Source organism: Rhea americana, unplaced genomic scaffold, assembly GCF_003343005.1.
Source record: "Rhea americana isolate MKP2758 unplaced genomic scaffold, rheAme1 scaffold_179, whole genome shotgun sequence".
Taxonomy (NCBI): Eukaryota; Metazoa; Chordata; class Aves; order Rheiformes; family Rheidae; genus Rhea; species Rhea americana.
The window spans coordinates 1,553,866-1,576,287 of NW_028185916.1; the positions used below are offsets into that span (position 1 = coordinate 1,553,866).

Sequence of the window (22,422 nt, forward strand, 5' to 3'; positions counted from 1 at the left end):
TCGGCCGGGGGCGGCGGGCGGCGCGTCCCGCCCCGCCCCGGGAGCGCGCCCTGCCCTGCCATGCGCTGTCCTGCGCTGTCCTGCCCGCCGCCCGCGGCAGGGCGGTGGCAGAAGCTCCCTGGTTTGCGTCTTCCACCGGCCTCGGGGGGGGCTGGAGCTGTGAGGAAAAGGCGCAGGGACGGGTGTCCTGGTCCCGGGGCCCGGCTCGTAGCGCCTGCACGGCCATGTGCCCGCACAGCGGGCTGCAGAGACGATCTGGTTTTGAGCCCTAATTGCTTGCTATATGGGCTTTCCCCCCCCCCCCTCACGGGAGCGTCTGCCGGTGGCCTGGTGTCCGGCCGCGAACTCCCGCCCGTGGGCCTCCCTGTCGCGCCCTCGGGGCTTGATCGCCTCCAAGTGCCCTAACCACGGAAGGGCAGCGAGCGAGCGAGCGCTTGGGTTTCCAAGCCGTGGCCCTTGGAGAATCCAGATGTGACAAAAAGGATGGATAATCTTTCGGCTTGGCTCCCGTGTAGTGGAGCAGGATGAGTCAGGCTGATTATCTCGGGCTGCCACACAGGTACAGCACGTATCCTGCTCGGGCCTTGCCTGTGATGTTGCACTTTGCTTGCGTGTCTGTGGTGACAGTCCTGTCACCTCCTTACCAATGCCTACAACTGCACACCGAATACTGTGCTGGGAAAAACATTGTAGGGAGCTGATTTTGAATATGCTGAATGATTTCTGAATGATTTTGAAATCAGAAGTTAACCTCTTAATGTTGAGATTTATTAAATAAAATTGGGCTCTGGCCACAGAGTTACATAGGCTCATATCACCCCTCACTTGCTGTTACTCAGGCAGGTGCTCAGCACCTAATACCGTTGTAGATGTGGGCCTAGCTGGCTATATGATTCTGAAAAAAGTTGAGTAATAATACTGCATGGACTAGGACTCTGGGAGTGCAGCTCAATAGCTTCAGTAGTTTAATTAAAAAACAAACTAGTGTGTTTTCTTGATTAAAGGCAAACTTGAACCATAAAGATAAGAATTAGGTAAGATGTATGTGGCTTTACAGTGTTGTATATTATACATGAAATGGAAAAAGAGGTGTTGCAGGCTTGTGATGGTACAGCAAAGTATGAAACAAGGATACTGTATACAAAGATCACTGAGTTGAAACCCCCTTCCAAAGCTCCTTTTCCTCTTTTGTAAGTAAATTCCTTCCCCTTAAATAATTTTAGTGCACACAATGTAAGTTTAGGTCATGGCATTATTGCTTCCTTTTCATAAAGGATGATGTTCCTTCCAGTTGCTGCTTTCTGGCTTGGCCTTCTTCTTTGAAATGGGAGGTGACCTGAAGCATATCATCAAGATACTCATGGCATTCCACCTGAAGGAACAAAGTACTGCAATCTTCAGCTGTTTTGCGTTCAGACATGGAGGTTTCAAGTCCTTTCCCTACTCCAGGGCAATGTTTGGAGCACCGGCTGAAGATCAGGTGAGCGCACTCCATACCTGGCAGGGACAGGTCTGCTTGACAGGATGCCAACAGTGAGGGGGCACACCTCTTTGTTTTGAGCTGAGAGATGGAGTCAGGCTTAATGGCCTGTGAGCCTTTCTGTATTGCAGTGAGCTGCCGAGGATGTTTCCAGCCACTCCATTGCTGCACTGACTGTCAAGTAGAGTTTTGTCAGAAGCCAAAGGATTTGGAAGGCTCCGTGTCCAGTCTCTTCTGCTTGGTCCCCTTCTGCAAGGTAAGTTTAGTTACAGAGGCATGAATTGGAATTGTTGGAATTGTTATCAATATCAGTGATAATGGTAAATTATCTCATTATTACATAAGCTGTCCATTTGTGTCCTCAGCAATTATATTTTATTCTTGCAAATGATTGCTAGAATGCTTACTCCTATACACACTGGTTCTTTTTATATGCAGCACAAAAATGAACTGTCTTGTGGAAATAGAAATGCTAGGGGGTGGTAGGCCATTGTAGGCTTGGAGTAACATAAAGTTGTAGAAAAGAGCAGCATGGAAAAACAGGATCCTGAGTTCTGATCTCTGGCTGATCTTGACTTGCAAGGTAATACTGGGTGAATTACTTGACCCTTTAGGGTAAACTCTGTAAACTATGAATCACACCTTCTGTGTGCAAGGATGTTTATTCTATTAAGATTTTAAAAGATCTTAAAAACTTCTTTATGTGAATATTCCACGTGTCATGTTACATGGGTGATAACGTTTATATTTTCCATAACTGATCACCTTACAATCCTTAATGTTTTTAACTACGGTACTGATTTCCATTTTTAACAGATATGTGCAAAGATATGTCCTTGGCATGTGTGATTCAGTTAAGCTCACATTTTTCAATGCAGTAATATAAGAAGCTACCTCAAAAGAAAACCAAGCTGTTCAGCCAGCTAAAATAATTAAATTGATTTTTTTAACTGAAAAAAACCCATATTTTTAGCTGCCCTCAACCATAGTTGAGCACTGGAAGAAAAAAAAAATCACACTGCAGTCAATTGACTAGGCTTGAGACTGATTTGCATTGGTGATGCAATGATCAAAGTTCAGCCTAGTGGTTTTATGATAAAACCAGTGTGAGTGAGGTCAGATTCAGGTTACAGCTTTGGTCTCCTCCTCTGTTTGTTGCACCCCCCCCCCCCCCCAAAAAAAAAATGCTGAGAACTGTTGCAGCTATTTTCTTTTTTTCCTTCCCTCCACTACTTCCATACTCCTTTCCTTCTTTATATATGAACTCCGCTTTAGAGTTTTTCCCTCTTTCAGCTTCTTGCTTCTCTAGTGCTGTTTTGTATTATAAATTTCCCCCAAGTTTGTGAAGTATTGCTTGCTTATTTTACTTCTAGGAATTCCTTCCAGAATCATCTTAATTTAACTGCTGATGGTTTGAGAAGTTGGAATTACCTGTAATCATCAGGTAAACCAGCAGTCTTGAATGGGTGAAGATAACAACTGTATTGGCCTCACCAGTTAAAATCATTGGAAGCTGTTTATGGTTTAATTAACACTATGGCCTACTTACAAGGTAAGTTCTTAGCTGTAATTAAATGTTGTGTCATGATGCTGAAATATTTCAGTGTTGAACTTGGATAAACAATACAGTAATCATCCTCCAATATAAATGTCAACAACTGCAGATGTGTAGACAAAAAAATAAGCATCTATGTCAAAATAACATTTTTTTTCACTGTTCCTGCCACCAGTTCTGCAAGGGTACCTGATTTTTTTTTTTATAGTTACCACCAATCAAGGAGATAGATATGAATGCTAGCCAAACATGATTCAGATGAGATGAGGACTAAAAAGAGAGGAGACAATATGTCTGTAATATTTGCTGTCTCTCCAGCAATGACTTACGTAAAAGAAAGTTGGTTATCAATTATTCATCAGAGAATTTATGTATCAGTAGAAACACAGAGAAGTGCTAGATATAACTATACTGAAATCAAAAGGGGAATTAGGTTCATATACCAAACTTCAAACAGATCTATGTAGCATTAGGACTCCCACCCACCTTTACCACTTCTTTACTGACACACATCCTGTATTCCATTAACCACGTAATTCACCCCTTGTTGCACTCTTCATTTGTTGTAGCCTCTCAGTTAAATGTGCTATTTCTATATAAAGCACATCATTAATGAATTTTATTGACAGTTTGCTACTGAACAGCCTAGAGCAGGAGTTGGAGTGACTCAGAGCAGGAAAAGCTGTGCAGCATACTCTCCATGCATGAATTTGCAGAGATAATGAGCCTCATTCTGATCTTCTGAGTTTAGCTCCACTAATTTCATGATTTCCACTGATACAAATCATATCTGTGCTGATGTCTCCGACTGTACCCAGATTAGACTGTGGTGATGAGTGCTGTGAGTTAGTCGTGGCCTTGTCCCTCCTGAACTCCCCGACTGTCTAGGACCAATACTGGGAGTGAGGAAGGAAACATACCCAGTGTGGACCTCCCTTCATGTACTACCTTTTTGGCATTTAGTTTGCAGAGAGAGATCTCTGGCCAGAGCTGTTTGTGTGGTGTCGCTCTTACCCACAGCTGTGGAGCTGCAAAACCCACTGTTTGATACTTTCTCCAGTGATATGCATCTGTGACAGTGCCTAGTTAAAGAGAGTGAGAAACCCCCTAATGGTTCTGGAAAGAGTTATTAGTTGACATTTTAAAGTTTTTCATGCATCTTTTATGTTTTCTAAAGATAACCTGATCAAATAACTTGTGACATTTAAATCTCAAAGCATAAAAAAGTATTCAAGAATATTGTTGAATCGTCCACAATGCAGGTGCTCAGATTCAGGCAGGAAGTTATATATATATTTTTTTATTATTATTTCTGAAATTAGAGAAACCCATAGCTCAATTTGAAAGTGTAATATTCTGAAAATTCCAAGTCTTCAGAGAGCTATATTATCACTCTTTTATTTTGAATATTATGCCAGTAACAAAAAAATAGCAACAGGAATGCATGAGCATACCATTTTGTGAAGAATGTAATTAGAAACAAATGGGAATAACCAATTAATTTAGTTAATCTTATAATTTGCAGAACACCATAATTTGAAATTCCACTTTTTTATTTCAATAGCAGAAAAGACGTTTAAAAAAAGTGAGATGCTTACTTGTGATCTCCTCTTTGCATATCTCTATCTCTAGTTGTATTAAAATTATCTGATACTTAGTTTACAAAAATGCATTCAAAAGAGGTAAAATGCGTAGAAGCCATTTATTGTAAACCGACTTTCATTGATACAAGTTCCTATTAATTTAAATGCTGATACTACCTGTTGGGAAAACTTGAATCTGTTTCCTGGAATAACTGGTGCAAAATAAGAGTCATACTTGGCTATAGCCTCAATATTTTGTTAACATGAGGAGTCTGTCTCCTATTTGGAAGATCCTGGTTTTGAGCTTAGGCCATGAGGCATGGGTGAGACACTAACGATGAGGTGGAGCATCCAAAATCCATCCTGTGAGCTGTGCCACACTGGGCCGCTGCCCTAGGTGCTCCGCCAGGTACCGCTTGCGCTTGTTGCTGCCAGTGGCGTGCGATTGCACAGGCTCTGAGCAGGGCCCTCTCTGTTGTTTTCAAAACCAGGTCCCTGTAGGTCCACTGAATTCCTTTGCTGCCACCAGCTGCCAGACCCGTAAGCCGCCCCGGCCTCTATTACATCAGTGCTGACCTCCGCTTCGTTTTTTCTTTTGGACTGTTACTTTTTGGAGAATCCCGAGGGTCCTGTTTGATCACTGAGCGAGGGAATGGAGGATGGGAGACAGCTTGCAAGGTCATTTGTGCCTGGAAGCAGCTTTTTTGGCCTTCAGCCCTTCCCTCAACAGCTGACTTTCAAATGGCAAGAGAAGGTTTTCCTCATATGGCGCAGGGGAAAGGCCTGCTGAACACGCGAAGATCTCTCTGCAGAGTCCTCATCATCTGGCAGTGATGAGGAAAGCTTTCCCTTTGCAAGGAGAGCTTTATGTTTCTCTCTCACTGCATGTCTGTTCCACACATTATCACTTACTTCAGTATAATGTTTGCTTTGCCTGCTTTAAGATATGTGCAGTACATAAGCACTTTTGTATTAATGTRGGGGGTGAGTCTGCTCCTGTTAGAGTGAAAGAGACTTTTAAGTAGATAATGTATTAACTCTGGGGTTGTGGAGAGGGTTGGTTGTGGGACTACCACTGCTTTTGCCACACAAAGTAGTGATCGTGTGGTAACTTTTGGGCAAGGATACCAGCAGGTCTAAAGTAATCCTATTTCTGTGGCTTAAGGGGTTACTGTTCTGCAGTTTGCATCACTGTTACTGGCATGGTGCTCACCCATAGCCTTCCCTCGCTGCCAAGTATGCTTTGGTATAGACCATCTTTAAGCTCAGCCTTTCTATTTTGCAATCATAAATGACAACTGTACCCAGTCMTTGCTTAGGTGATAAGCAGGAACTTGTGAAACCACAGTAACTCGATTATCGTTTGTTATATGGGTGGACTCTTAGTGCATTATTTTTAAAAACATTTTCAGCAAGAGAGAGAACTTTGTTCATTTATCCCAGTAAAGATCTGTACTAGGTTCACCAAGAGTACTGAGTTTAAAAAGAAAAAAATTAAGTCACTTTTGAGGAATAGCTGAGGAACATTTTTCCACTTTTAAATAAATCTTTTTTTGTGGAAAGGCTTAGTGTTTAGGAGAAGAAGAGGTTAGTTGTAAAATTTAGTGGGTAAGGTATTTAGTGGGACAGGCAAGTTTCTTTTGATGTTTTGAGTGTTTAGGTCAATTTGGCCAGTTTTCCTCCTTTGACCTTCAAGTAAAGGGACCATGCTAAATGGGTTAAAGCCTTGGGGAGGAAGGAGGGAAATATATGGAAGTGTTTGAGCAAGGGAGAATTGGACTGTAGGAGGCAAAGGAAGGCCAGGACCCACAGGATCGTTATAACCACCCACACAGCAGCACTGATCTCTCTTTCAGTTGTGGTTACCAACCACTGATTGACTAATTCTAAGACAAAAATTATTAAAATTCACGAACGGCAATTAGAAAACRTTAGAAATTAGTTAGTGGATGGAAATGAAGAGGAAAAAGGGAAGCAGGAGATGCCAGGGTGAATGAAGTTAGAGAGATATTCCAGAGAAAAAGCATGTAATCTGAGGTGATAACTGAACGTGCACAGGATGACACAAAGAAGGAGCAGAGCAGTTTAGACCCGTAATGTGCATTTTAGGAAAGAATGACTGAAGGAGAACATACAAAGCCATGTGGAAAATCAGTTCTATATGTAGGCTAGGTTCTAAAATGTGGATTGAAATGATGATATAAAAATTTTAGTTGCTTTAAAAATGAAGAAAATAATTTGAATGGTGTGTTGGTCTGAGGACTTAAGTTAAAAGTCACAAGTTTGGAAATGACAAATACTTGCCACAAATATAAGCAGGAGCTTCATTGTGTGTGCTGTAGTACTCACCGTTTTTACGTGACCAAATGCCCTTTTTCAGTTATAGTAGTATACTCTCAAAAACGTGCCACTTCTGCACTGTGCTGCAGTACACATACATAGTATTTTCATATGGTAGAGGAAGAAACAAATATTGCCAGTGTATAAAGAGAAATTAGTTCAGAAGTTAAATATCTAGATTTACTTCTGCATTTCACAGCATGGTAGCAAATGCATGTCAGATTTTTGCTTAGAAGATTAGGATGTGTTCCAGCAGAACCTGATGCATAGACTCAACTTTTCCCTGAGAAATAGCTTCCACTTCCCCCCATAGMTAAGTATTTAATGCTTACAGGATCAGGGCCTAACAAGCTTCACGTCTTTCGTTCTGTTCTTTCTTTTTCCCCAGGAAAAGAAAACTCTGTCATGTCTCCATGTTAAAATGAGTGGAAATTGAACTTAGGGGGATTTAGCATGTGATTACTTTTTTTAGACAGGATTTTCTTCTTAGCTGAATTGGATTGTGTCTTTTTTCTCCCAAACCAGATGGTAAGTGATTCAGTACTTTTAGCAGTAGGAAAATGATTTGTTTTCTTTTCCCAGTAGTTGGTGTGAATGTACTTTCCTCTATCTATTTACATATTATGTAAACATATTTTACCAGCATTTATGTATTAGAGTTTACAGTCCTAATCCTGCAAAGAGGCCTGCATGGGCAAGGCCTTGTACGAGGAGCTGACTTTGGTTATAGAGAGCTGTTCCTGTGCAAGTCATGGCAGTGCTGTAACTGTATTTGTATTTTTATATATACTGTAAAATTTATGACACTGGAAGGGATGCAGACAGGACTGTAAGCCTACAAAATGGCTGAGTAAGTTTGTGCACGCTACTTTTTTCATCTAACAAATTCTCTGGGAATGCTGTTGATCTCTGTAGTTGTCTCCCCATTGTGGGGTGTAGTTTTGGAAACTTCTGAGTTGCAACTAAAAGCTTTAGCCTTATTAGAGAGTATTAGAGCGAATTCTTCCGGGTGTGAAGGAGGGCAGCATTCATGTGACCTTTTGGACTTAACTTCGATGGGTGTTATTTTAGGGGAGTCAGAGAATCTCTTCTAGCCTGCTGCTCCTGTGTGTATAGAAAAAAAAAAAAAAAAACTCACCTCTGAGAACGGGAGCCCCATAACTGTGGAAAATACTTAGGGCTGTATTAAGAATCTTCTTTTACATGTGTACCTGATTTTTCAAGGTTGACTACATAATTTTGTGTATGTGTATATACAGTGTTAAAACTGAATGCAAAATGAGTGCTGTTTCTTATTTTATGCTGAACATAAACATACGTATATAAACTGTATTTACGCCATGTGTGCACGTGAGGCCGTGTGGAAAGGTCTGAAGCCGATGGCATACTACATAATAGTATGTAGTAGGATGTAATAGTGTCCAATCACTGGTTCCTTATACAAGAAGGTACAAGGAAGATTGCCCAAGCAGCCCTATAGCTGTCATTTCCAAATATGTAAGATCTCTTTTGTAAGTTTGATGCGCTTTTACCATAGTATTTGCCTTAGAATTACAATTTTGAATGCACAGAGTCATGCAGCTGCTTTGCTGAGATGATAATATTCCACTTTAAAAAACAGTGACTAATTCCTCTGTTGGTGACTCTGGCTATATGCCGTTGGAATGTGATTATTTGAAGCCCTTCTCAGTTCACACCTCATCTACCATCACTTTGRTTGAGTCACGTGAAGTTCACATGCAGAAGACCTGCCTCCCCAGCTTGTTTTCTAGCTTTACCAGAGTTAAAACCTAGTTTTTAATGATTTCCACTAGAAAAAAAAAATCTGACAATCTTCCACTTGGATGAATTGTTGGGGGGGGGGGAAGGCATACATGAATTTGCATCACAAAGTACTGTCAAGTTTTCTCCCCATTGAAATTATCATTGAGTGGAAGGTTGGCAGAAGAGGGCCCTTAAAGCCAGAACTACTTTTCTGACATAGATTAGTAGTCAAGTTGGGGTGATTTCCTGTGCCTTTTACTTGTATAGTAAATTACTATTTCCTTTATGCAAGGGGAAGTTTTGGGAGAGTTTGTTTCTCTGGCTATATGGACATTGATGTTACTGTGCAAGATGGTAGAAAACTGTGCATCTGCAGAAGGACGTGTAGTCGTGCTGAATGCTGCTGCGTGAGCTGTCAGGTGGGTCCCATGTGAGGTCAGACTGTATGCTGGGAGCAATGTGAACTTGTTTGGCCAGCAGTGTCTGGGGTTACACACTGAGCTCTGCAGGCTGTACCTCTTGACATACTTCATCATGGTCATGAACAGCCATGGTTTTTATAACGGGCAATTGTTTTGTTATGGTACCAGAAGGAAATAAAGGTACTAAGTAATGAGTATGAGCACCTGAACACAGTGTCTATAAATGAGCAGAGCAATAAATGCCCAAATATTATGGGCACATGGGGACAAAAATAGTAAGATTTCTGTGCTCTCAGGCTGTTGCTCTGCATGCTCTTGCCCTTGTTGTAATTGCTCTCTTACTGGCAGCAGAATGCTTGCTTTCTAGGCAGAGAGTTCTGTTGTCCCTCAGTGCCTAATTGCTTGTCCTTCTGTGACCAGGGATTGGGCAGGGAGTGACACCATGCCTGGCAGCATGACAGTGACTATGAAGTGCATAGTAAATAGAAAGAGTCCAGGCGAAGTTAAACTTGGTGAGCTTGTCAGTCAAGGTGACTGAGGAAAGTTTTTGCCTTCAGTGCTGAAGGCTCTGAAGAAGCAGAATTGGAGACCAGTTTTCTGTTACCTCCTGTGAGCCCCAGTGAGTAAATATCTTGGAGAAAACTTGGCTCAAAACTTTGAGAAATAAGTAATTGCTGGAAGCTCTAGGTTACTTATGACATAAGCATATATTTATAAGCACTGAAAGTACTGAAGAGAGAGATTTCTGGTTTTAGTTAATACTAGGGCACATTTTGTACAGTTTGTTTGCTTGATTAGTTCATTTTATTGTGTGTAAATATACTGTAGAAACAATTTTGTCTTTTCTTCAGTTACTCAGCTGGAGTGCTTCTTGTAAATCAAATGAGTTAAGGGGGTAAGTAGCCCGCCCTGGTCTGTCTATGAAACAAGATCCATTTAAAACAAAGGCCTTGGAGGGATACGGTAGAACTCCACTGTCCGCAGGGCATATAAGAAGAGCAAGCGGAGTAGGCAGCCTGTACAGCAGGAAGGAACCCCTCCAATCCACCTATGTTATAGACAGAATGAGTGACAGGTGATGCCGCTTACCTCAGTGAAAAAGTAACATCACCAAATTCTGCGCTTCTGTATATGTTACAAAAACCCAGTAACTCCACTGATGTTATAGGAAATTATGTGGTTTTGCACTAGTGCAATTGAGAGTAGAATCTGGTCAAGTGATAATAGCTCCGTGTATCTGGGCTTGAAATAAAGTAGCTATGTATGSAAATGATTGTGTGTTGGACTTTTAAGAGATTTATAAAAGACATTCAATATTTAGTTTTCAGACTGTTTGGCACAGATCTTCTGGTTTGGTGGGGCTGTGCTTGATTTATTACAGAGAGAGCAAGCAAAGGTATGTTAAGCTCTGGAATCTGGGGGGCCAATCCCTAATGTAACTCAAGGCAGAGTCAACTCATTGTCTGCTTTGTAATTAGATTTTTGTTTTGTATACAAAGCCAGTTGATTCATTATCTTTAATTTCCGTTATCTCATCTCAATCTTTACATGTGAATCTCTGAGCTATTTTACTTCAAGGGGATGGCTTATGACTGGAATGGAAAAAAAAAGGAGTTGATGAAAAGAAATTGGTTGTTTATGGTAAAAAGATGCTTTAAAGAAACTAAAATGATAAAATTGGTTAGAATTTATGCAGAATCTGAAAACTTCKTGAGAAGCACAACTAATTGAAAATTACTCTTCTTCTGTTCTACTCTATGCCCTGTATTTGTTAAAATATTTTGATTCATGTCTTGGAACAAAAGCAATTTAACTGTTAGGATATAAAGAGACTGTTGCAACCAACAACAGCTTAATGCATTGTCATTCCTCAACTGAGCTTCAGAAACCTGTAGGAACTCTCCTCTCATGCCCTGTAGTGAAATGATGCCTGTTAACTTAAGCCATCTTTATCTTCTAAAGTTCTCAAGCTGTGGTAACCTGACCACAAGTTACCAGCTGTCCTTATGCTTAGAAATATGGTCATCATATTCGAACTTCTGACAGCAGAGAACATATTTGCTGAGGCCAACATTTTAAAATGCTTTCACCTTTCAAAGACCCTCCAGAATCAGATGAGAGTAAATTTTGCTTATACTAGCCTGTTCCTCCATTGTTCCTCCATTGTTCCTCCATTCTTTTTTTCCTATGTAAAACTGACATTTAGTACAAATATGGATGGTGCAGAGGGATATAGAATTTTGTTAAGACATAAATGTGAGCCCAGAGCTGATGGGATGTGTTTGAAAATACTTCCTGGCAGAAGTTGTACTGATTGAGAATAAGAAATCCAGTTGACATCATTGGAAGATGCACACATAAAGTGAAAGCACTGTGTGGCCTTTACACTTTGTTCCTGTGGTACATGGGGTTTTATACTACATTGAAGAACTTAACCATTCACTTTTCCGGGTAATTGAGATAAAATAGGTATCTGTCTGCTCAGTCTGGGACAGACTTTAAGGAAGTGCTACATATACACAATAAGGAGACTATTTGAATAGAAATACTGTAATAGGGGTGTGATTAATGGATGATACTTCACAATTTTTAAAGACATGAGTACAACAGTTGCTGCTTATCTACAACACAGAAATATAGGTCATAGTATTAGATCATAGAAATAACTTGGATGAGGAAGTATGTTCATCAAAGTGAAATGTTCTCTAAAATATTTGCCGAAATGTTACTTACGTTAACTCCAGATGCAATCTTTTTTTTTCTRAACCAAATTGAAAATCACATTTCATTCTTATTTAAGTATATATCAAATAACTCTGAAAATTGATGGAGTTACATTTATGTTAAATAAGTGTCATCAGTGGAAATTTAGGTCTAGTGCTTTTTTGTGTTTGGCCGAAGGAAGGGACGTTTCCGTTAAGAATATATTCTTTCTTGTGCCCCACCACACAGAAAAATCACACAATCAAGTTCCCCATTTGAGTTTGTGCAGAGAACCRTGTCTACTGTCTCCTCCCTGTGACCGACCGCTCTGTCCTTTTAGCTGTAGGCTCTTTGGAGCAGGAGTTGTCTGTCACTGCCCATGTCTGTCTGCACTGCCGTAATACAGGAAGCCAGCTCTCATTTCAGTCTTTCTTTTGGATGTGACTTTGAGAGTTGAGTTGGAAGGCTAGTGGGTGGCTTGCGTACTTTTCTAGGTGAAACCTATAAAGTGAGTGGATTACATGAGAAGTTCTGCTTCACTGTCTGGCACCAAATACAACTGAAATCCCTGAGCTGCTCAGTTCTAAGTCCAGTCTCTGTGCATCTACAGCACCTGTCTCCAGGGACCTGAGGTTACTAGATTTGAAAATCCAAGTTGCATTAAATGGCCAGTCCCTGCAGGAGTCTAGGAGCAAGAGCAGAGTAAATATTTACAAGCTGATTGCATTTTCCATGAAACTGGACTTATACTTCCCTGCAAAGTGACTTCTCCAGTGCTACTTAGAAGTACCTGTTGCTGTTTCTAAAGCCTTGATTTGACAGTAGCTTCTGGTGCTTTTGTAGGCCTGTGGATCTGCATATAAGCAAGCTCACCAGTTTTCCTGCAGAGAATTAAGGGAGTTTTGCAGGAAACAAGTGGTACAAAATTCATCACTCTCTTCTCTGGAAGTTTCCTAGAACCCTTATCTCTGGGATAGCTGAGCAGAAGGTTAGGGAGGAAAGTGGGGCTCTTTCTATGGCATTTCAAATGCTTGGGCAGTTAGTGAGATACTATAAGCATTAGGTTTCTGAGAGGAGGAGTATGGGTGAAGGAGAAGCAGCCCTAACAGGTGAATTAGTGGGATAGTGCTTTGACATCCTGACACATAGGACAAGCTGAGGAGAAGGAATAAGATCTGCAGAAAGAAAATCACGGTCAGTCTGAGCAATGTCAGCTTGTCATCAACAGTTCAGTAGCTATGTAGCTGCAAGCCCACTGTTGCCTGCTTTGCAAGGAGCTGATCATTAATCACAAGACATGGTAGAGTGCAGCATACTTAGGGCTTTGAGGTGCTGGCAAGCTGATACCTCCCAGAATAACTGCAGAGAGTATGATGGTGCTCTGTATGACATACAGTTTTAAGAACTGTAGAGTTATCTAGCATGTCACCCCTGAAGATAACGTGGCATACATACTGAAACCTAATACTCCCTCCCTTTCTGCCTCCTTTCACATGCCTTCAACTTTTTGATGTGATCTGCACTGTGAAAAACAGTGTAATACTTGGCCCCTAAGAACTTTGGGGTTTCCTAGGCCAGCTGGATGTGGAACAGACTGTGCCTTTTGACCTAAGAAGCCTTGGGAGCACCTGGGAATAGGGTAAGCACRGTAGGTAGAGCAAAGGAGTGGAGCAGAGATACTGTTAAAAGTGTAGGAATCCCCAACAAGATTGAGAGCCCATTTTGGGTTGAGGAGGCAATGTTGTGAGTCAGATGGTGGAGGCCAGTTAGGAAAAAGAATGTGAAGGCAAACTCGCTATAGGGTCGCTAAGAAGGGAGCAAGAGGCTTGTTTGTGGCTAGAGTGATGGATCAGCTTGGGAAGGTAGAGAAGAATCTGGTTGGGATGGGGCAACTGTAAGATGTWTCCAGAGTTTGCGATATGTCCTTGACCAGATTGGAAATATTTTGGTGTTCTTCAGCAGTGCTTACATGCATTGGAGTGTATGCGCTCATGCTGTCAATCACCACGCTGGGCAACGAACTCACTACCCAGAGCACTGACAATTTGCCCTCTCACATTTGTTATACACACCTGCAGATTTAATATTTTTCTTTTGGAGAACACAACACTTTCCTGTCTTGTGAAACAAAGTTTCTCTTCTGCCATTCTCATGTGATGATATCACTTCCTAGTGAGAGACTGGTGAATCATTTTGTTGGTGTTCATGAATCACTTCTTTGCTACCAGTTTCTGCACTGGTCTTAATACAATTTCCAAAAGCAAAAATAATCATTTCAGAGGTCACTTAGTTTTTGTTAGAGAGGCAATGTCATTACATTACTTACTGAACCCCAGCACTCAAGAGTGCTGCAGAAGGGTTCTCCCAAATCAATTTGTGTAGTTATTATTGCCACGTATTTAGTCAATTCTTCTCTTGCTGGAGAGTTTGCTCGCAGCAGGGTGGACTTACATGCTTGTCTTAGCGGCTGCAGTTGGAAAGTCTAATAGCTTAGTTTAAATTCACCTTCCCTGGCAGTTAAAATTACTGGAGTTTTCACCAAAGTGCCTGAATCCTAGGTACTTACTCAGTTTTATCACACTGCTGTGGGCCTGATCACCTCTTGCAAGGGAGGAGAAACATTCTGAACTGCCATGGCTAGGTGTGCAAGGGCTCTTCTGTTAGACACTTAGCTGAAAGCCTCTTGTGTTTTATTGCCCAYTTGGACATCAACTTTGTGCCTCTAGTGGAGTAAAGTAGGCAGGAAGCTGGAGTAAGTAGATCTCAGAGTTTCTTACCTAAGGGAAGAACAAACAGCAGGTTGTATAATTGTATAAAGATAAGGTAAAAGGGCTTTGGCATATTTCATCTTATCCATTGGCACAGGGCTTTTCCATGGAGAAAATGGAGTGGTCCATGGTGTGAGTATAATCTGTGTAGTAAAGGCACTGTGGTTTAGTCTTGGCAAAGCCTGTGGCTACTTTAAGTAGTCCTTGTGACACCATTAACTTTGAGCAACCACAAGGTCAGTAAATTATAAAAGAAGCTTAGAGGTGCCTTTGCCCGTTGCCTTGCTCAATGGACCAAGCACGTCTCAGTTGCAGACAAAGATCCAGCCCATTTCTCTGGTCAAGCAGAGCGCATGCTCCAGCAATGCCAGTGCTTCCTTTGGGGGTATTTTCCTATTGTTCTGTGTCCTGACCATCATGTCTTACCGCTTCTCTGTAAGATGTTATGCATTGTCAGTTGATATTTGTAACATTTGACGGTAGAATTTTAAAATTAAAATTCTTCYGAGGAGGTCAGCGTGCCGTGTGAGACGTGGCCTGTGTGTGGGCAGTATCTGACAGATTCCTGTCACTGTTACCCAACAGGCTTGTCAGAAATGACAGCACCTGCCTGTGGACTGCAGTCACACAGTGTAACCAGCCAAAATGGGAAGTGTTAACAGTATTGTTTGCCATGTGTGTTCAAATTCATAATGCCTCCCCACAAGGATAGGCATAGTATAAATGTCTGAATGGATAGTTGCATATGTTAGGATAGTGATACCAGATACCATTCAATTCTGAGCAACCTACATGTAAATATTGTAATATAAAAGCAGCACAGAAGATTGCTTAAACGTTTTGCAATTATCAGTRACTTTTCAATGCATAGGCAGCCAAGGAGGTAACCTGTCTAAAATGTTTCTCATTCCAGAATTATTGCCAAGGACCAGATCTTTCTAAATACATTGCTAGGAGGCTCTGTTCTCACATTTGTGATATGCACCCACATGCTGGAGATTTTTCAGTTTCATTTTTCATTTGTGATGGATATAATCACTTAAAATCTGTAAGGCTATTGGCTTTTTCTGACCATGTTGAGGACATCAGTGCATTTCATGTGTGTTATTAACACTCCTTTGTAGAATGCTGTTTTGTGTCCAATAGTGATTCTCGAAATAGCTGTTCCTTCATCCCTCCCCCCCGCCCCAAGCTTGTCTGCAGTCCAAGCCACTTAATTTTCCATGTGGTCCAGTGTCAGCTTTCCAATCTAAATTATCTGCCCTTGCCACCCACAGCCTGATTTTTCTTACTCCGTTCAGTGGAGCTACCCACCATTGAGATTAACAAATGAAGCTGGTGTTCACAGAATACCTGTGAGAATTTTCTATGCTTCATGATTTGCACTTATGTTTTAAGTTTTGTAAGGCTGCTTGGTTCCCTCCTGCCCTGGTTACAAATACATGACCTTGGAAAGCAGTTGATTGGAACATTACTTTTATTCATTTGCAGTCCCCAGAGGATTCTAATTGCAATGTTGCCTTGTGACTGCACTGAATTAAGAAACAGAGCTGAGCTGAAATTCCCAGACCTAAGGATATCGTGGCTACTAGTAACCTCGATGGGGATTTTTTTTGCATTTTTTTAAAACCATAACTAAGTCTTTTTGCATTGTATGTGGTCAGTGTTTCTGAAAGAACGTGCTATTTCTTAGATACCTATTGAAATTAAATAAAATAATACGCTCTTCTCCCCCTTATGTACATACCTTCTCCCTCTATAAGTTTAGTGTCATGAACTGATCATCTCTTTCCATTGTTATGGGAAGCTGTTTAAATAATGTACCGTTTTGTAGACAAAAGAAGAAAAAAACCAATGGGCTTGTACTCTGCTTTTAGGAACTTTCAGTCTAAGTATGGCAAAATTAGCAAATGCAAAATGTAGGACAACAGCTAAGGAGAAAAAGAGAGCAAAGCTACTGATGCTAAATACAGGCAGGATGGATGAGATTGTTCAAAGGCAGGAGGCAGGGTTTGGAGCAGAGGAGGGAAAAGACTTGGCAAGAAAGACCCAATGATATGGGTCAGTTTGCTCCCATTGATTTGAGTGTTATCCCAGAYTGATTTGAGATGTGACATCCAGAGCCCTCTCAGGGAGAAAGATCATAGCCCAGAGGGCAGCATAGCTCAGAGTCTGGAGATGGGACTGGAGACATGCAAGAATGGCAGACAAAAGGAACAAGAAAAGCAGAGGGAACAAGAGGGTGAGTAGGGGAGGGAGAAAAGCAGAGATGTTAGTGGAATATGGGATATGACCATGGGATATGATCTTGTAAATGCAGACTGGGGTCCTCAGCATAGTCAAGGGGAGTTTTCCCACAGATATCAGTGGTCTTGAGACCAGTCCAAGAGCTTTAATTTGACATGAAAATAGAGAGAATTATAGCAACTCTGCTGTGAGTTCGGCCTATGTTTGGAATTTCAAGCTTTGTTTTGTGCCTGGAGTCCTCGATCATTCACAATCGTTAGACCAACAGTGAGCAATGTAGTTTTTTATTGAGAGTTACTATTCCTAGGCAGCTGCCCAGACTACATGAAGTTTTAGTAAGGCATTCTCCAGAGCTGAGGTTAATTGATTGTTCTAACAGCTATTTATCCCTCCTCCTAACAGATACATACTTTCCAAACCTCTCAAGAATGGCCACACAAAGTGTATTTCAGTGGCTTTTAGGAAACCAACATTGAATTTGCCATAGGCATGACAAGGTAGTGTTTTTTTTTTTCTCCAGCCAAGCACTGGGACCATTTGTAGAGAGCTCTATTTGTTAAGATGTGGGTTGACTGAAGGGCAGACAGGCTATTCTGGTACTTGCATGTGTGCAGGAGAGGGTGGGAGTGTACCTATGCTACTTGGAGTAATACTGGTGCGTGTTGAAACGGCTGTAAAAAAAAAAAAAAGAACACTGATAGAAGACATAAGTATGATGCTTTAGAAAAGTTAATTCATTGATACTAAAAAAAACCCCAAACCCTAGTAATGAGCTTTAGTGTTTATTTCTTCCTTCTAGATACTCTAGCAATTAAAGATTCCTCTACAATGTACAGTTAATCTAGAATACGTTACAGCATTTATTTGAGGCTAATGAACTCTTCCTGATTGATTTTACGATGTTAATCTGTAGGAAGAGTGCCTTGCTTCAAGTTAGTTCAACCCTCATTTTGCTGTTGTTACTGGTCAAGTTAATTGCTTTTTCTGTCAGAGATCATCTCCCTTCACCTCCACCTGCAGATCTGATTTTATTTACTTGTTTTCATTTCTAGAAAGGTGATGATATGTAACAGAGTGAAGGAAGGAACTTTGGCAATTTGTCAGCATGGCGAATCAAAATTGGATTTTCAGCACATCAAGTTTCTGTAAAAGTTTAGTGATGAGCATGAACCTGTAGAATGTATCTGAAATTTCATATGTATTTTAAGGTTTGCCCTTGTTCCACATATGTCTTTTCTTGTCTCTTCCCAGTCATCTCTTCCAAAATGTCAAAGGAACCAGGGCTGAGCGTTTCTCCTGCTCCCACCTGTGCTTTGGGATGAGAAAGAATAACATTAACACAGAGAGACCACGACTTCCTCTTGGATGCATCTGGACCAGTTTATTAGGCAATCCACTCAGCTTGTGATTGGTCTACAAACAGCTGATGATGAGCAGTGCCAAGATGTGGTACTGGACTGCTGATCAGTTTTCTGTCTTTCAGAAGACTTGAAAAATTAGATTTGTGAAACATCACTCGCATAAGCCACAGCTTCACCATGAGGACATTAGGCAGCCAAGACTGTACAAAGTATCTTCACCAGCAATCTTTCACTCTCTGACAAATGTTTTCTTCTTGAAGGTAACTGTGGGTGGTCTTCCTTTGTCTGATTTCTGTAAATTCGGACATCACTTTCTAGTTACGCAGCTGATGCTCGTGTTTATATGAATGGCTRTTTAAAAAAGGAAAGATCAGATGTTTGTTGTTTCACTTCAACATAAATCAAACTTTGTATTCACACAGCAATTCTAGTCTAGCCCCAGGAATAGCTTTAGTATTGCTAAGTGTCTGGAGAATATTGACTACAGAGACATGATTTTAAGCAGGCTATAATAGTTTCTACAGCTGTTAACAGTTCATAGAAGAAAGACAGTATTATTCATTGGTGTTTAAAATGCGCATGACTTGCATTGCACAGAAGTCAGATTGGGAGAATGTCAGAATTTTTTTCTGAAATTCTGCCAGGAAAGTCTTCAATAACTAGAGAAATTCTTTTCACTGGTGAAATCAACATGCAGCACATTGTGTTATTATAATTGCTTATAGCTCACCATGAAAGTTGTCTTTGTATGTGTGGATGTACGACTTGTACTGTTTTGTTTTTATTTATTCTGCATTCTTTATTACAATGTTCTTTCCTTTTTTCCAGACCAGAAAGATTGTTATTGAGCTTTTCACAAAGCTGAAATAATGCTGTGTGTTAAAAAAATGTTAACAATTTGAAGAAGTTATAAAAATTTATAAGTTGGCTGAATACTTTGGAAATTTCTGCATATTTTAATATAAATAGGTAATGCAAATGTTTGTTCTTTGCATTTAGAGGTGAGTCTCTGTTTTCTAAAGGTCTTCTATGTAAATTTGATTCTTACAATTACATTAGAACAAAACCATTATTTTTTTAGATTGTATAATAGGAAAAAATGTGTTTGCAAAAGACACAGGGCATACACGGTTAACTGTGAATGCTGTATAGTCATGAAATTTAACATAAATATACATGTTATGATATAATATAATATCAGTTGTCTGAATGACTTAATTAAATCAGTTTAGGGGACTGCCTGTTGCAATCAGCTGAGGTCTTCCCATTTAGTTCCTTGCATTGTGAATTGGCTCATAAAGCCAAAGATAATGGTGCAACTAAATCAGAGGAAATATTTTTTTTTTAGTTGGCTTGAAGTTACAGATTGCACCGCAGAACTGGTCTAGAAATTCAGTCACAGCAAAACAAAGAAATCATAGAAGACAAAGGAGTTATTTCACATGAACTTGATGTAGCAATGAACTCAAGCTTTATTCATAACTGAAACAGTAAAGCCGAACAGGAGGGTCCAGAAGAAAGACAGGAGAAATAGTGAGAGGTGAAAGGGGATAGGTAAGGAACACAKGGTACACAGAGGTAAGATAAGACCTAAATGATAACTGACAGCTTTAATAAAGATTAGTCCAAAAATCTTAATAGTGAAAATGTTATGATCCACTGGAGATGCTGGCTGGGAGAATATCTGAAAGGGAACGTGTTAGGCTGCTTCCTATTCCTGAGAGAATGTGGGGTCTGAGTGGTTGTAGAGGGTAGAAGGAGGTTGTTAAATTTGTCTGAAGTGGAACAAGTGTTTCATACTCTAAGGCAGTTTCTACCCCAGCAATACAGGAGCCACTAGGAGTGGACCTGGAGATGGACAGCTCTGGTTGGGTCCCCTGGGCTGTGTGCAGCTGGTGTGCTGTACATGTGCTGCAAGTGTGCCTCCTCCAGCTCAGTTTCATCTGACAGGAATCCAGTCCCTGCACTCTGAGGCTGCTCCGTGATGCAAGTAACACATGGTTAGTAGGGGCATTTGAGAGGCTGGCTTCAAAAGAACACTCCTGCCCTGAACTTGGACAGTAATGTGGAGGTATGGTGGAAACTTGAGGACAGGAGTGGTGACATGGGACAGGACAGAGTAATCAGAGTGCACTAGTCCACATTACAGATACTGGCAGTGTGTAGAGCTGAGAGCAGTGAAAGCCCTAATGAATACAGTACCTAAAAAGGTTACCATGAGCTTTAGTGCGGGGTAATCACTCAGGAAAAGAGAAGAGAAAAATGATTGATGCAAGGCTATGTAGATGTGTTTAAAAAATAAATAAAAAAGATACTGTCCTCTTACCATACAAGTGACCTAAACTAKCTCTGCTTTCCTTGGCTGCGTTTGCGTTTGATAGCTGTATTTGAATTGGGGCTCAGGTTCCCAAGGAGATTAATACAGTTGCACCCACACTGGATTTTGGGGCAGACCAGTATGAGCCTTAACTTCGAGTTAATACAACAGTGCAGGAACAGCTTCTGCACATCTTGTGCTTTGGTTTGCATCCTCTGCTTYTGCATCCTGTTCTCCTGGAAGATAGGTTTGTGATGACATCTTGAGAAGACATAAGGCAATACATCTGAGTGGAGGTTGCTGGCCACAAGACAGTGAAAAAAGATTTGCACGCTGCGTAGTTAGTTAAAAGTAGCTGAGCTGAAAATAAAGTGGGTTTGTTTATCTGGCTGTACTGAAAAGGTCAGAAATCAATCTTGGAGCTTTTGTGGCCTGAGCAAAGGACACAAAACAGACAAAAGCAGAAGGGATTGGTTTTACTTGTGCTTTAGATGAAGCATCTTAAAAGAAGAATTAGAGTATGATTTTGTCCAATGGAACAATGCTATCCAGTGACTAAGTTTGCCCCAGAAGGGGCAGAAATGCTTTTTAGGCGTAGGTAAGACTTCAGTAAATTTAGGTAATGGTGTCTGCCTTCTCCTTAGGATCAGAACTCCACAGGAGTTTGGTGCCTAGCTTAAGGTTACTGTAATTCAGTATTTAAGGCCAGATTCTGTCCTGACATTAGCCTGTGAAATTTTAGTGGGGCAAAATGAATGTGCAAGATTCCCAGATTTTTGATGTGCAGTTTTTATAGATTTTTCTYTCAAGACATGCTGAAGTGTGCTCAGTATGTTGAAAGGCTCCACAGATCCATTATGATCAGTGCTACAATGCAACATTGCTGCTAGCTGGAAGTTTGCTTCATAGAAGACTGTTTATAATTTTGAAAGACTGCTTTCCAAATATTATCACTATGGTAAATGAATCCCCTTAAGCTTAAACTTACAAAACTGAATTCAGTTCAGGAAAGAGTGTTTCTACAATCTTTTGTGAGTAGTTTCCACTGTTGCATTCTCTGGAATCATTTATTTTGAGTGTTAAAAATGACTGATTTGTAGTAGGGAGTTGTAATAGATTCAGAGTATTTCCATATTGCCTATCAATGTGTCATTTCATACTGTGTTTAGTCTCTCAGAGCCTGTCATACAAAAGTGGAATTTTACAGATAAAGAGCTGAGGTGCAGAGAGAATAAATGATGTACATAAGGCTATGTGAGGAAACCCAAGATCAGATCCATTTCCTTAGCGCAAGGTGTTTAGCYACTTTTGTCCAGCAGCAGTTATGTTCCTTTTTTACTGTGGCGCTTGGTCCTCCCATCCAGCACTGCCAAGAATCCAGATCCAGCAGTCAGGTGAGTTTGAAAGTTATCAGAAAACCCAACAGTAACAGTAGACAGGATTATGTCAAATAATTGATAGATACATAATGACACAACAGGTTCTTTTTGGGAAGAGTTATTATCTTTGTTAAAAGCAATGTGCACACACAACGTTTTGGCTTTTGAACTTTGCTAAAATGGTTTGCTAATAAGACTTAGGCTTATGAAAGACAATAAAATGTATGAGCAGAACACTAATATTTTACTAGATCTCGTCAGCAGCTGTGATGATATATTTTAACAGTGTTAGGAATTTCTGAGCCTCTTTCAAAATGACTTTTGTCTTACTACATATGCTGATTATTGAATGTCTTTGTTCAAGAACAGTTGGCCTTAATTGCTTCTGAGTAGTGTCTCCTTAGAAGCTGTTAGATAAAAAGGCAACCCAGAGGAGTCTGAAGGAAGCTCTACTTAGAAACTGACCTTTTTTTTTTTTTTTTTTTTTTTTTTTTTTTTTTTTT

General features: G+C 40.6%; 1 long non-coding RNA gene across 3 annotated transcripts in view; it reads left to right on the plus strand.

The window, feature by feature from the left end:
* Positions 1-105: 105 nt before the first annotated feature.
* LOC146597721 (uncharacterized) overlaps positions 106-22,422 on the plus strand; it is a 23,078-nt gene continuing 761 nt past the window's right edge. Inside the window, exons 1-6 of one of the 3 annotated variants that reach the window (XR_014895427.1) lie at positions 106-559; positions 1,292-1,480; positions 1,612-1,736; positions 2,854-3,032; positions 18,114-19,777; positions 20,046-20,754. This is a non-coding gene — a long non-coding RNA (uncharacterized LOC146597721). Of the gene's footprint in view, positions 560-1,291; positions 1,481-1,611; positions 1,737-2,853; positions 3,033-5,109; positions 6,984-18,113; positions 19,778-20,045; positions 20,755-22,422 lie in introns of those variants that run through there. The other 2 variants (XR_014895426.1, XR_014895428.1) reach the window with 2 other exon arrangements.